Consider the following 6,676-nt stretch of genomic DNA (forward strand, 5'->3'; position numbering starts at 1 on the left):
ACATAATCATTCATATTTTAAAGTCACTGGCTTCACTGTTGCCTGATTTAGAAATTTCTATTTTTATGCCACCTATTTCTTTTTTCCTTTACTTTTTGTGGGTTTGGTTTCCATCCTGGTTTCTTTTCTACAAATTGTGTATCATCTGGTCGGATTTTGTTCTGCTTTGTAGATTGGTCTTGTTGGTTTTGTATTTGTATCTCATATTTCTTTTTTATCCCTTGTATTTCCCCTAATTGGTTTCCATGCTTGTCCTTGCCTTGATAAGTCATCACATTAAGGTTAGATGCCACTTCTCTCAGATTTATAGATAGTCCAGCTGGGGTATCCGATGAAACCAAAGGCAATTCATCTGGTACAGTCTCTATATTTCGATATTTTACCTTTATTTCCGGCTCCTTCTGCTTATTGTATATTATACCTGAAGATGTTAAGTTCATTTTCAACCTATTTTGATAAAATTCTTCCGCTCTTTCAACAGTGTTTAGCTGATATCTTTCTCCTTGATATCTAAATATAATACCAACTGGGGCGTCCCACCTGAATGAGATATTTCTCTTTTTTAACTCATTCACCAAAAAACCAAATTTCTTCCTTTCCATCAATATCTTAGGTGGGAGTTCCTTATAAATCCAAATCTTTCTTCCATGCAGTTGCAACTTAGAATTGAAGGAATTTTGCACGATGTTATTCCTAATTTCTTTATCTATAAAATAAATCACCACATCTCTAGGCAATTGCCTTTGCTTGGCAATCCAAGAGTTGATTCGATAAACTCTGTCAATCCTACTAAACACTTCATCAGGTTGAACCTTTAGAATCCCAGCTAGAAATTCAGAAGATATTTTCCTTAAATCATCTCTATTATTTTCCTGCAAACCTCTTAATCTTATCGCATATTCTGTAAAATTATATTGTACCATTAAAATCTCTTTTTCAATCTTCTGTTGCAGATTTTCTGCATTACCATACTTTTGATCAGCATTCATTTTAGGTTTTTCTTCTAAGCTATTATCCTGAATGTTTATCAAGTCATTTTCAATTTTTTGGATTCTATTGTCCAATTTATCTTGAGTTCCTTCCATTTTAGACTCTAGTACATTAGTATTTGTGTCCAACCGCATCATAAATTCTGTAAAACCATTAGCCATTTTTGAGAATTTTTTCTCCAAAACATCAAACTTAGATTTCACCAATTCTTTAATTTCCTGCTTAAATTTTTCAAATTGCTGATTCACAATCTCCTCCCTTCTTTCAATCTCTTCTATAAAAAATTCTATTATATTAAAATCAGGTTTCTCAGACTGAAGAGTTAAAACTTGTTCCTTTAAGTTGCTGGTGGGGGAATCCCCCCCCTTCTTGTTTATCTGACTTTATGAGTCTCAGTGCCATGTTTCCGCCCAGGCAGACTTTGTTAAAAAAATAAAAATAAAAAAAGCAAGAAAGACTTCTTTCCAATCAACAACAATATCAGGTCTCTAAGGGAGAGAAAAAGAGAAAAAAAACACAGGAGCGAAGTTTTGTCTGCAAATGTAGCCAGTGGTATTTATTCCGCTACATTGTAGTAATAAAAAACGGAAGGACTTTCCCTTTCAGCCTCTCCTCCAGCCGACGCCATTTTAAAAGGCTTTTTTTCCTCTTTCTTTTCCTCCTCTCTCTTAAGTAATTTCTTTTAAAAATTCAGTAAAATACTTGCGGTTCAGTATTACAGGTCCAGCTCACATTTTCTTTGAGTAGTCTGTTAAATTTGCAGGCTTGCTTTTGACGCCTAGCTCTGCATCAGCAGAGGTCTCCCAAAGCCCGGAGCAGTGGCTGGGGATACGGGGCATCTCAATTCATTCCGTTGTGAAGACAGGCGATGGAAGCTGACGATCCCAAAGGAACGTCTGGCAGCGACAAGCAGCAAAACTGGAAGCCTAACAGAATTTCATTTTTATTGTGGGCCAGTGTGCTTGCATTAAAAAAAATGATAATAAAAGTTATCTTACCTTATCTTTTAAAGTCTCCTTCGGGAGCAAAAATCGGAGTCACATTTTATGAATGGGTAGAGATTGTAGGAGGCATGGCACTGAGGTAAGGCTCCATCCTACCCTGTAGGCCCAATTTTTCTAAACTTTTGATCAATATGACAGGTTGCTGCAATTTATTACTTCTACTATTTCTGTAGGCTTAGTGCAGGTTATTTGTTTTTCTGCTCATGTTCTCTGGGAAATCATATCATATATGTTGGAAAACATCTTGGAGACCATAAAATTGTCATATACTCCACACAGAGACACACACATGCCTAGATAGACTATTGTAAAAATTTTCATTGCAATGCAAATGGAGGGAAGAAACTGAAGAATACAGAGGCTCATTAAAAGCAGGCGATATACCAGATATTCTAATGCTCTCTATTTCTCATGGTGACTAGAATTAGACTTGAATGAATCCAGCATTAGGGAAGTCTCTGTATGCATTCTGTTTTCAAGGAGTTGTTCTTGTACAACTTTGTATTTATATTTCTATTTCACAGTCTTCAGTCTTCACAGTCAGTTTGTTTCCGCTTAGATAGCTAAAATGTATTATAGTTAGTGCAAGTAGTCCTTGTTTAGTGACTGCCTCATTTAGTGACCATTCATGGATATGACAATGATGAAAAAGTAACTTTATGACTAATTCTCACCTTCACAGATCTGTAACGCAAAAAGAAAGCTGAAATAAGATCATAAACGCAGTCATGGTTTCACTTAAACAGCTACTTCACTTAACAACTTAGTTTCTAGTATTAATCGTGGTCACTAAACAAGGACTGCCTGTATAAATATTAAGGCTATATAATGCTCCAATTATTTTGGAACAGATTTTTTTGGAGCCCAAGCACAATATCTGTCTACGGCTCACTAAAGCAGCTTTCCAAGACACTGCAACTGCTACAGTTGTGTACCAATGGTGACTTATGACCGTTGCAGCATTCCCATGGTCACGTGATTTACATGCAAATGCTTGACAACTGATTCACAAACTCAATGGGGAAGCCAGATTCAATTAACAACCAGGTTATTAATTTAACAACTGCAGTGATTCACTTTTAACAAATGTGGCAAGAAAAATCGTAAAATGGAGCAAAACTCACTTAACAAATTTCTCACTTAACAACATAAATCTTGGGCTCGATTGTGGTCATGCAATGTTTTTAGGTTTGTTTGGAATAGATTTTTTAAAATATATATCCCTTTTTCAGCCCTGCATAATAAAATTAGAAGAAATAAAAGAGATGATTGCATCAACTTCAAACTTTTTTACATAGTAAAAAAAGAAACAAGGGAAATGGAAAAAAAGCATCCACAAGACATTTTCAGGATTATCTTATGCTATCATGATAAACATGAGGAAGAATTGTGAAGATGGATTAGCCTTCTCTGTGACTCCTGAAAGATTCGTAGCAATGAAAATTAATCTTTTTGTGTTCTGAATTGTATTTTGTACCATTTGGTGGCAAACATTTGGTAGCAAACATTAGATTATTTGTTTCTAAGTATATGATTTAATCATTTCTATTCTTTTATATTTTCATGGATGAAATCAGCTCTGATTTCCAGCTGTGAACAAATTAACCAAGATACATGCCTCTCCCTCATGAGATGGCCAACTATATAAATTTTATTAATAAGTAAATAAATAATAAAATCATAAAAACATTAAAAGTAAATTTAAAAAGAGTGTTTCTATGACAGTTGCTTGTGAAAATTCTGCAAACTACATTTTGAATTATAAAACATTTTATACTGTGTTTAAATCTAATTTGTTGTTCATAATTTATATGAATGTATTTATCTACTTGCTTGCTTGTTTTAAATAAACTTTATAGGCCTTCCAACTCATAGCAACTCTAGATAGCATGTAATCAGTTGAATGATTGTCTTGCCTTGACATGAACAAATATAATAAACTTTAGAATGCCCAATGATTAATTAAATAACAAGAAAAATTAACGACTATCCGTTTTATCTATCCTTCTTTTAAATGACATTTAATTTAACATGAATATATATCTCTACATCAATTACTTAAAACAGTTCATAGTCAGCCAAATAATAATAACACACTTTACTTTTTATTTTTACTTTCACTTTTCATAATTTTAAAATTGAGCCAGCAATAGCCCATTAAATCAATAGTCAATTCTCACACTTGGAAACTCATAATCCACTCAAAACATCTCCTGGGCACCTTTCAGTTTTTGTCAATGTCCCCTTGCTTTCCCATCCCGTGCTACAGTGTTCGCTCATACACACACACTTTTTTAAGTTTTGAAAATAAGAGCATTGCTGCTTTATTTCTATGAAACTAGTTGTTCTTTGCTACAAAGTTCCCATGGGCCTAAAGAGGAATGTAGAGTGAAAGAAAAAGCTGATGCCTCTGGCTTTACAATAATTATCAGAGCAATGATGGAAATATGAAAGGTCTTTGTAGTGCCAAGGAGAACAGATGGGAAGCGGAGAGCTGAAGGCCTCCAGGTGTGCAAACATCTGGGAAAGCAACAGAAAGTCATGAGAACTATTTAGAACGGAACAAGGCCTAAAAGGAAAAGTCAGACATTTTTTTTTTTAATTTGATTTATATGCCGCCCTTCTCCGAAGACTCAGGGCGGCTTACAATGTGCTCAGCAATAGGCTGCCTGTGTAAAAAAAAAAAAGAGGACTTGGGGGGGGAGGAACAGGAGAAAATGAATTTATGAAAAATTGCAGCGATTATGATACATAATGAATTATAAGCCCATTGAATAAGATACATATTGAAAAGTTGCTGTAGATAAATCTGTAGAAGCCTATAATAGGATAACATACGGCTAAACCCATAGAAAACCCATAAGAGAAGATGCATGTATTATAGGGAGAAAATACTTAAACAATAAATGGATATCCTCAAATAAAGCGATGTTTTTCTACAATATTTTTTCCCTTTAGTCTTCATTTTTTGTTGGTGGTCCACACCATTTCCCTGTGCACAATCTTGGATGCTGGTGGTGGCAGTGAATATTGTTTGTATCCACACATTTTATTTTTCTTTTCTTTTGTAGCTGTATTATACCAGTGGAATTTATGCATACAAAGGATGGAAGTAGATATTAATAAAACTATCTCAAGAAGGTTTTTCCAAAGTCACCATGCATGCTTCCATTGGAATTTAGTCTTCCCATGTCTCTGCAGTTCTATATATCCTACATAAATCTCATATATCCCAGGAGCACCGGTTCGCACCGGTTCTATAGAACCAGTAGTAAAACCGGCGGGAGGCTCCGCCCACCAACCCTGATGTCATCAAAATTGCGAGTGCGGGCGCGGCCCCGTTGCAAACCGGTAGTAAAGGTAAGTAGAACCCACCCCTGCCCAGGAGCAATCATTATCCAGCACTTTACGGTTAAATTGTCCCTTCTCCAACATCTGTTATTTGAGATTTTTTATTTGATCTGGATTCAATCTGGGTTGCTAACAACTGTGAATCATTCCTCATCTTCAAATTGGCTTTTGCTCTGGAAAATGTTTGTATGCTTACCCACTTCAGTTTGTTTGCTTTATATTTTACTTAGTTCATACTGCTCAGAGCAATCGGTAAGCTGGAACAGAACTTTACTTTTATATACACAGTGCTCTAGATTGGCAGTGCCGCTTCAAAATTTTAAAGGTGTATATTCAAGAAAGTGACCACTCCAAAATGTAAAACTTTGAACAAATAGTACACTAAATCAGGAGTCTCCAACCTTGGCAACTTTAAGCCTCAAGGGCTTCAACTCCCAGAATTCCCCACTGGCTGGGGAATTCTGGGAGTTGAAGTCCTCCAGACTTAAAGTTGCCAAGGTTGGAGACCTCTGCACTAAATGCATAAATGAAGGGGGGAAAGTATCCCATCTGTCTAAATATACTTAAAATTTGCATTAGGAAAGTATGCAAAAAATGTATTTTCATGCAAACCTACGATAAAAAAAATCTGATTTGAACATGGCATGAGGCACGAGGAATAATAAGAAACTTGAAAGCAAGATTGACCAATTCATCAATCCATGACTATGGACATTTCAATTGTGTTGGTTTGGAAACCTTTGAACTTGTGATCCCAGCTCTGCAACAGCACTGAAAACTGAGTTAATGAATATCCAGAGCAAAGTTCAAACTACTTTTTAAGCCATTGCAGCTTTAGTTTCCCATTGGGGAGACCCTTCATTTGTCAACTTTCCTACCAGCTCCTGAACTTTAGGTTTTTTTCCCCCCAGCAAATGTTACTTTTTGCTGAAGCAAAGGAGAACCTTATAAAATGGCCAATTTCATTCCTGCTGACTCTTTAAGGTAACATTTAAGTAAAGGCTTTAAACCTGCTTCTCAATAGCCAGACAAAACTGACCAGGAATGAAATTGGCCATTTTGTCAGGTTTTCCTTTGCTTTAGCATAAGACCAGCAAACTAAGAAAACACCTGGCTTTTAAGTTTACATTTTGTTTCTTCTTAAGACTTTGTAGAATTATGTTTTTTAATATTCATCTCCTTGACAGATCTCAGCTACAAACTTATGACACACTGACTGGGAAATAAAGTTCATTGGATTTGATGAACTTTCAGGTCAATGTACATAGGACTATTCTGCAGATCTGCTACATGGAAATCCCCTTCACTTAATTGTTTTAGACAGACGTATT

Source organism: Pantherophis guttatus, chromosome 2 (assembly GCF_059756535.1).
Source record: "Pantherophis guttatus breed Tessera chromosome 2, ASM5975653v1, whole genome shotgun sequence".
NCBI classification, from domain to species: domain Eukaryota; kingdom Metazoa; phylum Chordata; class Lepidosauria; order Squamata; family Colubridae; genus Pantherophis; species Pantherophis guttatus.